Source organism: Canis lupus, chromosome 2 (genome assembly GCF_048164855.1).
Source record: "Canis lupus baileyi chromosome 2, mCanLup2.hap1, whole genome shotgun sequence".
Classification (NCBI taxonomy): Eukaryota; Metazoa; Chordata; class Mammalia; order Carnivora; family Canidae; genus Canis; species Canis lupus.
The window spans coordinates 6,609,696-6,621,976 of NC_132839.1; the positions used below are offsets into that span (position 1 = coordinate 6,609,696).

The following is a 12,281-nucleotide window of genomic DNA, read 5'->3' on the forward strand; positions in this document are numbered from 1 at the left end:
TTCTTCAATTATATTCACCCATACATACAGAGTAGTTCGATGGCAAACAGGAAAAAAAGAAGAAAAAAACCCACAAAGTTTTGCATCTCTGTTTCCTATTTTTCAAATAGTTAAGATGAGTGGTAGATTGCCTATGTTGCTGGCTGAAATTCAGAAATATGAATTTAGGTAAAATTCTCTAACTGGACCTGTTTTCTTCCTAGTGCTAAAGTATGCAGGTTATAGCGAGATTTTCACATATTGCTCAAATTTGTAGGGCTTATTCCCTGGACGATTTATCAAAGGTCAAGATTATACTTTTGCCAATAAAAACAATAAAACTACATTTTATGTACTTTGTAGACTCCTACTCCATACTTTACAGACAAGACCTTCATAATTCTCTCTACAGAGATTATAAAGTGTTGCACAATTTTTTTCTTTCTCCTTGACTAATCTTTCATCTTGTCTTTCCTCAAGTGAAACACATTTATTTTTTAATAAGTCATTGATATTGCTTGACATTCTATTGAATTATATGATCCTGACAGAATTTATTTATTTATTTATTTATTTATTTATTTATTTATTTTAAAGATTTATTTATTCATTTATTTATGATAGACATAGAGAGAGAGAGAGAGAGGCAGAGACACAAGAGGAGGGAGAAGCAGGCTCCATGCCGGGAGCCTGACGTGGGACTCGATCCCAGGGCTCCAGGATCGCGCCCTGGGCCAAAGGCAGGCACTTAACCACTGAGCCACCCAGGGATCCCTCCCAACAGAATTTAATTCAAACTATAGTTTTGATCTTTCCACTGCAGGTTAGAGGCAATTCACAGCAGAGGAGAAGCAAGTTATGTTAATAGATCACAAGTACAATCACCAAAAAATGACTCTGGAGGAAAATAGTTTTCACATCTTATGTTGGGGGCAGGTCTCTTGTATATCCCCTTCAGCTTGACAGAGATTTTGTATTTTTCTTTTTCCTGAAGTAAATGCCAAGTGGGTAGGAAGGGTTTCTAACTTGCATCTTTTATTTGGGGAACTGTTCTGTAATACCCCTCTTGCTGTGTGACTTGAACTCATCATTGAGTGCCCTTCCTGGAATGCATCTTTATACAGGTTTAAATGTGTAGTTTTACAGACTAAGGGTCGCTGGGAGGGAGATGGATGGGGGGACGGGGTGACTGGGTGATGGGCATGAAGGAGGGCACCTGATGTAATGAGCACTGGGTGTTATTGCAAATGATGAATCACTAAATTCTACCCCTGAAACTAATAATACTCTACATGTCAATGAAATTGAATTTAAATAAAACCTTTTATAAAAAAATGCACTTTTAATTAGTTACATGAATTTTTTGCCTCATTTTATCTAAGATATTACCAAATATAAATAGAATTTAAGTATCTCTATCTAAAACCTGAAGCAATTAGATACTGATTTTTTTTTCCTCCTGCAATTTGCCAACTCTTTTTGGGTGAAAACATGCCATCTAATGAATTAAATACACTTTCTAACCTGCTGATTCATTTTTCAAGGTTAGAGGTGAAGGCTCAATGATTTCCACCACAGTTAATATAAACATTGACCTGATCAAATGCAGAGATCCCTGTATGCCATTAAATGGCCACAGATTTATCACTTCTGCCAAGGTTTTGCTCCTGGCATCTGATTAAAAAGCATAGGCCAATGTCTGCTTTTATCTACTTAGTTTGATCTCCTATTTGGATCTCTTCACGGGCACTGTATTTATGATGCTTTGCTGTTGAGATGCTTTCTAGCATTTATTGTCTTGGTTTTTCTTTCAGTGGTGGGCCAGTTCAACTGCATGGTATGCTTCCCTAGACCAAGATAATCCACATGGTCACCCAACCATCCTGAGCGTGATTATAATGCTGTGGTATAATAGGGAGGAGAGCAATCACCAATGACCTACAATTTGCCAAGGTGGTATAGAATGCTAATAAAATGCACCATAGGCAAAGAAAATGCATCAAGTGAGCCAGAGTTTATTATTGAAATCTCTGCAAGGCATTAAAGTTTTGGTTTAAATGATGATGTCATCTAGAAGAATAGACTTCTGGGGAAGTTAATGGAACGGAGTCCTTATTCCTGGGTTGTTCAAACCTATATGGGCCCTCCTCTCACTACAGCATTATTAAAACAAATGACTTTTGCTTCCTAATGACCAGGCTGAATTTATACCTCCCTTAAATAAAGGAGAAAAGATTGATATGCCAAGAAGACAGGATCTTTGGGTATAAATGATAGCATATTATGCTAATGTATTAATATTATAATTTTTGATAGGAGAGAGAGAAAATCGTAGGGAGTTATTGCTAAATACCAGGTAGACAGATTGTTTCCTTCTATAGCCACCAAAACTATGCATTAAATATTCTCTGTATTATGTAGCTCTGTGCCATTGACCTAATTTCACTTTTTTGTGTGATTTTGGTATTTAATCACTATATCTTTATGATTAATGTCCATATTCTATTGCAGATGACTCAACAATTACAAGAAAATGACCGTAGATATAAAATTATTATTTAATACTCACTTATCTTGAATTCCTTACAAGAAACTGTATTATGCACCTATAACATGAGAAGAATGGAGAAATGAGCTCTATAACAAATAAGCAATATTTTGGGATCTTCTGTTTGTACACTGTTTTGAAATACTTATTCATTATCTCTTTCTATGAACATTTGAATTTGCAGTTGCTAGGTGCAAAAGTCCTGTTAAAATTACTTAATGAAGAGCATGGTGAATTCATTATATATGCTATCATATGGAATATGTTCTCTTGTATAATGAGATATAATTATGCTACTTTTTACATTACTGTGTTGGTCTATATGTGTATACAATACATAATTAGTAACGTGTGCACTAATAAAATAGAGTCTGGGCAATGGTCCCTCCTCCTTCGGCTACTTTCAGTTTTACCCAGTCTTTCAAAGTACATGGGCCCAGCTGGAAACAGTGCACTTATTTAAAGTCAGTGAAAGGAAATGGACAGTTTTGTGGTGTCATTTGAGAGATTTTCATCTTATTGAAGACAGAAATGACCTCAATACCTGTTCTCATAGTGTAAGAAAAATAAAAGTATCAAGTAATATAGGATAGTGAGAACAGATAACATTTCCTCTTTGTGAATGGGTGGATAGATAGATATAGATGTAAAAGTCTATGTAGACATATATATAATTATAGTTAGTTTAAAGTCTCATTGCCAGGCACCTGGGTGGCTCAGTGGTTGACTGTCTGCCTTTGGCTTAGGTCATGATCCCAAGGTCCTGGGATTGAGTTCTGCATCAGGCTCTCCTGTCTCTGTGTCCCTCATAGATAAATAAATAAAATCTTTAAAAAAAATAAAGTCTCATTGCCTATGATTCTCAATGGCATTATCTTACTATCAAATAATTAGATAATTTTCTTTTAGATTTATTTTAGAATTCATCCCATGAGTCTTCCACATTCTATTAGGGAACACTGATAATTTATAATTAACTACCAAGGATATATTTAAGGCAAAAAGATTAATAAGACTGAAAAGCAATAGAGGCATATGATATGCAAATAAAAATAGGAATATTATGAATTATTATAATACAGGCTTTTATTTTAGCTAAAGCATTTCTTGTTTCAGGCAAACACTGAGATGCGTAAGATTAGTAAAGACTCATCTAATTTGCCTTGAGTTTGAATTAAGAAGTTAATATCTTAAAGGAGCATTTCAGTGGATAAGATTTCCCAGGTCATGTTTTCCTAATCCCCATTCTTCCTGGGGTAACCACTTTTCACATCACATACTAATTTCACACTTGGGACAGTCCTTTGTAATATCAGACCTGAATGTGATTGTTATATTTCAGAGCTCCTGGAATAAAGAAGGAATTGTACTTTGTCCCTGCCACAATATAATCTTTGATAATTAGTTAAATCCTAAATTTCACTCTATTTTTATTATTATATTTAGCCTGCTAATTTATCTTTGCTCTCTATGTATTTTACCCGTAACTGAATATTAGAGCTAAATCATATAAGAATAACAATAGGTAAACATATGTATTCAAAAAGACAATAAGACATAAGGGTAAATTGGAGTGGTAGAAATAATTATTGTTTCCATCTTTGGGAAAGCTAGATGCCTCTACTTTGTGTTTTCACAAAATAGAAATAAAATGCCTAGCTACTGGTCACTGGGGAGAACTCTGAAAAATCTAATAATTGAAATGTACATGTTCTAGGCTAAGAAACTAAATATTATGTTATTGTCAACCATGTATATTGCTTCAGAGACAAATATCTACAAGTACTGTTCCTTCTTTGTTTGACATGCAGTGTGGCCAGACAATGAGAAATAGTTTTCTTTCTCATTTTTACACTTTGTAGACTCTTATTTTCTTGTGAAGATGTTTTTCTATTTCTCTTGATGAGGCAGTTACAAGACAGACATCAACTTCACCTCATTTCAGAAGAACCACCGTAGAAACAGTGCAGAATGTGGTGTATGATCCTGAACAAGTCCTCGCTTTGGGAAGCATGCTAATGTTGGATTGCTATACCCCTAACTATGGTCCCAATTAGATAAAAGGGCAATGCCATAACTCTGTTGGTGGGAGTAAAGTTCTAGCTATAAGGTATGAACATCTGCATTGCTGGTCAACCTGGGAAATAATAGATCTTGCATAATTTGGACAGCAGAGTCATTAGCAATGTTCGTTTCAAATCTAGACATATATATGTGTGTGTGTATATATATATATGTAGTTTCACCAACATAATCATGCAAAAAATATTAACTGTGGTCTTGTTACCAACAATAAAATGTATTAACTGAGAAGAATTTTCATCACTACCATCAACAACATCATTATTTTATCATTACTGTCATCATTGCACTCATTCTGTAGCAAGAAATCTCTGCAGTGGGGCTGGGAGTTTTTTAATCTGTAATGGGTACCTACTTATGTTCCTTAAAGGAGTTTAACTACTATTTAACTTAGTGTTCATCTTTCAAGTTTCAGTTTCCATAGCTACATAGTACGGGCTAAGAAATCAATACCTGGGAGGATTCTGATGCAGGTGGTCAATCATCACTCTTTAAGAAATACTGCAGGGACACCTAGGTGGCTCAGTTGGTTAAATGTCTGCCTTTGACTCAGGTCATGACCCCAGGGCCCTGGGACAGAGGCCCAGGTTGGGCTCCCTGCTCAAAAGGGAGCCTGTTTCTCTCTCTCCCTCTGCCCTGCCCCCTCACATGTGTTCTCTTTCATAAATAAATAAATAAATAAATAAATAAATAAATAAATAAATAATAAATAACTTAAAAAATATTGGAATGAGTTGTGGGGCAACTGAGTCAGTCCGTCCTTCCTTCCTTCCTTCCTTCCTTCCTTCCTTCCTTCCTTCCTTCCTCTCCCTGCTCTTGAATTCTGGATGAGAGATATATGAGCCACCCCAGTGGGAAGCTGAGGATAATTGGTATCAGTTCTCTAGAGGAGGCTTGGAACTGTGTTGGAGATGTTACAAGCAGTGTTGTGTGTCCGTGGCATATCACAGAAGGCACATTCAGTTGCAATTTGATGTTGACATCTATATTGTGCCTTCATTTTGTGATCCTTTTGGGAAAGGCTGATACTAGTTTGGTTTGGGGAAACTTAGTCTGGGATCTGGTAGAGTAGTAAATGTAAAGTCAAAGCTTGAAACCCATATGCCAATAAAAGTTCACAAGTGGCCAAAGGATTAATGAGAGATTAGGAAGTAATAATAGGATAGGCTAAGTGGGTACTTTGTTGGGATCTTTCTTTAGTTCAGAAGAAAGATAAGAACATTGTGATGAGGATGAATAGAAAGAGAAACAGGACGGAGCAGAGTGGTGACTTTCTACAACCATTACCATAAATGATAATAGCAGTTCTTCACTATTTTAAAGTTTATATACATTCTAATATTTATAGGTATGTACAGTTTATACTATATTTACACATACTTTGTCTCATTTTCACAGAACCTTCATGAGATAGGCGTGGCTGGAGTTGCCCACTAATTTTTTTAATGAAAAAATTGAAAACTAAATTGTTTCCTCTGCTTTCCTTCTTAGTCTTAAAACATCTTAGTTTTCCTCCAGAGGCAAGGTAGATGTTAATACAGAAAAAGTCCTGGAGTTATAGCCCTATAGTGAGAACGCATATCTAAAGCCTGTGAAGCCAATTCATTCGATCAAAAGATTGATACACAACATTTGTAAAGTAAATTTTGCAGAAGGAAAGCTTGTTTAGCATAGCCAGCTAAATTGAAATATAACAATATTTTCATTTTTAAGTCTATGGAGAACAATTATAGTATCTGAGGAACGAAAATGGTGATGAGAGAGTTAATATTGACTTCAATAACTCTAAACAGAATATGGGTTTGCAGCATCAAAGTACTTGTGTCCAAGCTTAGTAATAAACTTCTAGCCTTAAAACTGTTCTTTGGCTTGCTTGTTATAGCCATTTTTTTTCATTTAGCCTTATTATTGGGTAATAAATGATATGAATGTGAATGTGAAATTGTCTTAGGCTGTAAAGTTGCACCAGATATTATGTGAACCTAGAAGAAATTTCATATACTACTAAGAGTATACTATCTCTTTTCTTTCTATAATGCCACAAATGATTTCAATGAAAATGAGTCACAGTACCCAAGAAGAACTAGATATTGAACTTTATAAAAGTACAAGCAGAGCTCACCGACAGGCAGTTCATCATGCTTCTACATTTAGGTATTAATTTCAATTTCAATCTTCCTGTAAAACAAAAAGGAAGAATTTTTTATTATGGAGTAATGGCCCTGCTGAAATGACATAAATTATAGTTGAAGACATTAAAGTTACACACTAAAGGCTACTTCCCACTCCTTTACCCCATGGATTTCTTTCCAGCACAGTCTGGATTGCTTCTAAAAATAACCTAGATTTTTACCAAACCAGGCTCTCTGCTTTCCATACAGAACTGCCACAATGTCCTTAGACAAAAATTGTCAGAAAGAATTGTTATGTTATTTGGCCTCACTTCATGGGATACCACATTGAGCATATCCTTGAACCCTCTCACACTGACGTCATTATTATCTATGACATCATTATTATCTATGAATGTGAAAGCTGCTGATGTCCTACTTTGACAACCAAGGACAAAGTCAAATAACAGATAAAATTATTAATTAGACAAGTAAAATGTTTTATTTCTTCTGTCTCTTCTTGTTTTTCTTCTCCCCCATTATACTTCCTAGATTTCATCTATGTTCAGAGTTCCTTGAACACCACTACATATTTTATTAAGTATAAATGATATCTTAAGATCTATTTTAGCTGAAGGTGTTACAATTCTGAATACAGCAATGTGGTTTTCTTCCAGGAGCTCTTGGTAATGTTGAGGGACAGCAAAAGCTAGACAATTATGAAACAAAGTCAATGAGCATAGAGTGCTTTGATTTGGGGCATCGTAAGCAAGTCTTACAGTTCATGGAAGCAAGTTCCTAGAATAAGTAACATGGAAGTTGAGGCTTAAAGATGAGTTAGGGAATACAAATTCTCTGGAGGTTAAGAATAGCAAAACTGGAGGATGCAGGCCTGGCAAAGTTTCAAATTGAAGGGATAATATGGATGTTTTAGGCATTGCAAACAATTCTATTTTAATATCACTTTAAACATTTTCAGCATTAAAGATATAAAAGTGATATATAAAAATTAAATAGTCCAAATTAATTTAGAAGAGAAAATAAGTGTCCCAAAGACAGAAATCATCCACCACAAAAGGTTTCTGTATCATTCTACATGAACGAATTGCAGATTTGATATATCAATGGGTAGAAATGTATCTTATTCTTTTAAACAGATAATATTTCTATTAGACATATTTATTAAATTGTTCCCAAAGTTAGTTTTTACTTGCTTATAAAACCAATGCTGTAACTAATATCAGTGGATATGAAAATGAGTGATCTACCCACAGAACTTAATTTCAACTTTAATAGATATTGCCAAAGCTTTTTCAAACTGTTTATTCCAATTTAGTGTGAGAGTATCTGCTTCCAGGCTATTCTAAAATTAATGATACTTAGCTTGAAAACTATAAAATTGCACACTTAATACATTTTCAATGGTTGAATTAGTTATTTCATAACATTCAATTTAATAGTATAATATTTATATTTACAAAATTTCAAGTGAATCAATTTTTAAATTTCTGTAGTAAAGATAAATAAAAATATTTCCAAGACAGTTTGTCTACATACCTTTCATATCCTTTGAATGTTTTTTTTAAATCAATTGTTTCCCTTTCTCTTATTAGGTTGCTTATTTTTATGATTTATATGAATAATTTATGGAAATCATTACTACCATAAATGTTGCCATTTTTTCCTGGATTTTATTATACTTTGTTCAGAGTGAATTTTATATAGAACTTGTAAAAAAATTTATAAAGAAAATAGTCTGGAATTTTATTTCAGATTTGGAAGTCCCTTACTCTCCAAGATCATGTGTGTGCATGTGCATGCACAAATCCATTATATTTCTGTAGTACTTTTATGTTTTCATTCTTTTAAATTTAGAATATTGATCCATTTGATCAATTGAACATTTTTTTGTTCTAATAGGTAAGAGAATGATTCAATCTCATTTATTTCATAAAATTTAGAAAGTTACCACAACATCATTGAATAAACAATACATTTTTTCTGCAGTGATATCAACAGCAAGTTGAAAAAAAAATGTATCTACTAGTGTTTTTATTCCTCTTGGTTTTCTGTTATGATCTCCTGATCTTTTTGTCTGTTTATCCCTGTGACCACACTAAGTCATTTTAATAAATGTTTGTTTAATATTAATTTTGGAAAATTACCCAGGAAAACCTCTCTACATGGTTTTCTCTGATAATTTTTACATATCTATTTTTCTTCACAGAGCCAAGTTTTTATAAGTTGCACATTTGCATTTACAAACAAAAAAATCTGTTATTTTTGAGGAGACTTCTATCTATATACACATATGTGTACAGAGGGAGAATGGATATCTTTGTGATACTGATGCTTTGAATCCAAAACAATCATGTTTTTTTTTCATTGATGTAAATCTCCATTTAGATGCTCCAGTAAAATGTCAAACATTTTACATAATTCTCTCAACACTTAAAAAAAAAAACATTGGGGCGCCTGCATGGCTAAGCATCTGCCTTCACCTCAGGTCATGATCTCAGGGTCCTGGGATCGCATCCTGCGTTTGGTTCCCTGGTCAGGGGAGGCCTGCTTCTCCTTCTCCCTCTGCCCCTCACCCTGCTGGTGCTCTCTCTCTCTGTCAAATAAATAAAAACTTTAAAAAAAATCATCAAAATTCTACATACATTAGCTTAGAAAAACACAAAGCAACAAGGGCAATACCAAGAATAGCAGCGAAGACGACTGTCTCCTACCTCATACACTTGCCAGCAGTTTCAGGCTCCAGAGGCAAACATTTGTATTTCTAAGCATTTCTTCTGTTGGTTTTTGGTTGTTATCTCCATAGTCTGTCTTTATTTCTCAGTTAATCAAACTTTTAATAGTTCTTCCAGATATCAAAGACAGTGGCTTACACTAAGTGAAATATATTTTCTAATCTCCTTTTACCATTTATATCATTATCTTTATGTCAGTTCTCAGTAACTCTATAACTGAATAGTAGAATTCAAACATCATTTCTTGTGTCTCTGAATGAAGAAATCGATACCCCTGTCTTTCCTCCTTCTTCTGCTGCCTGTATACCTCTATTAACTATAAAATAACCTTGTATCATCAGATTCATAACATTTTCATTCTGTTTCACAATCATTGAAACTGCAGTATTTTGTTTAGACATTGATTCAGAAAATTAGAAATAAAATAATAAGGGGTGTTAATAATATAACTTGAAGAAGCCAAAACCCATCCAGAATTGAAAGAGAGAAGAAAACCAGCCCAGACTCAAAAGAGAAAAAGTCTTATAAAAGTTATAAAACGCTCTAGCGACACCTTACTAAGTGACTACTTCTTTCGTACCAACGATGCCCAGACGTATTTTCATTTATGACTGTAGATATCCAATTGCTAAATTGCCCTTAATTCACAATAGCACCCAATTCCTAGTTAATTTCCACTTCTTCTAATCCACTTTGGGAAGTGCAGGATTCGAAATGGATCATCCTTCTTTTAGACCTTCTTCAAAAATGTTCAGCAGAGGGGCACCTCGGTGGCTCAGTGGTTGAGCATCTGCCTTCAGCTCAAGTCATGAGCCTGGGGAGGTTGGGCTCCCCACAGGGAGCCTGCTTCTCCCTCTGCCTATGTCTCTGCCTCTCTCTGTGTTTCTCATGAATAAATACTAATAAAAAAAAAAGGTTCAGCAGAAACTTCACTTTGCAAAAATTGTTTCCCTCCTCTTTTAGTTGAGTAACATTTCAGGGATCGCTCTTCCCTTTGGTTGAGTGATATTCTTCAGTTCCTCCTTGAAAGATAATAAGTCTGATCCTGTATGACTGCTAGCTGGTTTTTGATAGTCTTTGACTGATTAAACTTTAACAGTTTGGAAATTTTAACAAGATTTGTTTGAAACTCAGAGCTGTGGACCAGGACCCCTGACTAGATAACAATGATATGATTAAGGTTGACTTTGAACTTGGGCTTTCATAGCTTCACTGAGATTTTCTATGTTAGTTTTATTTGTTTCTCAGGGTGTGTGTGTGTGTGTGTGTTTAAAGGTTTATTTATTTATTTGAGAGAGGGAGAGCATGTGTGCAGGAGCAGGAGGAGGAGCAGAAGGAGAGGGAAAGAGAATCCCCAAGCGGACTCACTGCTGAGCACAGACACTGCCCTCAAGGGGCATGATCCCAGGACCCTGAGCCAAAACCAAAAGTCAGACACTTAACTGACTGACTGAGCCACCCAGGTGCCCCTCAGGATGTATATTTTGATCATAATTTGGTGTCCTCTTGTGAATTTTGGCCTTTAAGGTTTTAATTGCCTGTATTTTCTTTCATATGCCTTATATGTTATCTCGTAGAGGGCGTCTATAGGAAAGGACTGGCTTATCATGATAAGCTTACTTTTAACTGGTCCAGGAGTGGAGTTCAGGAAGTCTCTACAGTCAGGCACCCTGTGGAAAAATTTGCTCTAAGTCACCTTTTTAAAACCTTATAAGGACTCTCCTCTGTGCTGCTTTGTTTAGCTCAGGATTTTGTCAGAACCTTGTTATGGCTTTTTTTTTTTTTTCAAAAACTAGATTGTACAGACAGAAAGTTATATAACAATCATTCTTACCCACTATACATTTCTCTTTGGGTCATCTCACGCAGCCTGCCTAGCCAGTGGGGGTGGAAGCTCATTTCTCTCAGGTATGCCTACTACTATGTGAATTCACTGGCTTATGTCTCCAAATGCAACCCAACTAAGGACAGTTTGGCATCACTATGGCCACAGGAGTTTGGGAAAATTTTAGGATTGGACAAGATTTTTCATTTATGGGGTGCCTTAAAATAGAAAGACAATGGAAAATGTGTCTGCATTGGTATGATGGAGCTTCTAGAGGCAATTAAAACTCTAAAACTACTTTCCTCAAAGACTTCTGGCAAAAGTGTGGTGGGTTAAATTGTTCCCCTAGATAAGATATCCTCGTCTTAACCCCCAATATCTATGAATGTGGTCTCATTTGGGGATAGTCTTTGCAGATGTAATCAAGTTAAGGTGAGTTCATACTGTGCCCTAAACCCAATGGCCAGTGTGTTTATAATGAAAGGAGGGGGATGTTTGTACACAGAAACACAGAAAAGAGTCACAGAGGGAAGAGACCATGGGAAGACAGAGGCAGCAACTGGAGCGAGGCAGCTACAGAGCCTCGCAACGCCCAGGATCATTGGCAACCACCGCAAATTAGAAGGAAGAAAGGGTTCTTCCTTACATGCTCCTGCTGACAGCCTGATTTTTGAATTCTAGCTTCCAGAAGTTTGACAGAAATTTCTGTTATTTTAAGCTGCGTGGTTTGTGGTAATGTTACAGAACCCCTAGGAAACTGATACAAAAGACAAATACAGAAAGAAGAGAAACTTGAGACTGCTTCTTTTAAGGAGCCTTCTAAATTCTACTCCCCTTGCCTTTATCTTTGCCTTTCTCCAACTCTTACCTTTCTTGACTTGTCAATAATTCCCTCTCCTTTTCCCAGACTTTGTGGGCCATGCCCAGTGCCCACAGACGCTTTGCCTTTTCCTCCTTCGATTACACCTGTAAAATCCATGCAA

The 12,281-nt window shown here is 35.6% G+C and overlaps 1 long non-coding RNA gene across 3 annotated transcripts in view; it reads right to left on the reverse strand.

Moving 5' to 3' along the window:
- Positions 1–12,281, reverse strand: part of LOC140609800 (uncharacterized) — a 96,149-nt gene that overhangs the window by 65,377 nt on the left and 18,491 nt on the right. For 2 of the 3 annotated variants that reach the window (XR_012011527.1, XR_012011526.1), the window contains exons 2-3: positions 6,732–6,787; positions 2,549–2,585 (exon numbers count right to left, since the gene is read on the reverse strand). This is a non-coding gene — a long non-coding RNA (uncharacterized lncRNA). The remainder of the gene's footprint in view (positions 1–2,548; positions 2,586–6,731; positions 6,788–12,281) is intronic. The other variant, XR_012011525.1, reaches the window with a different exon arrangement.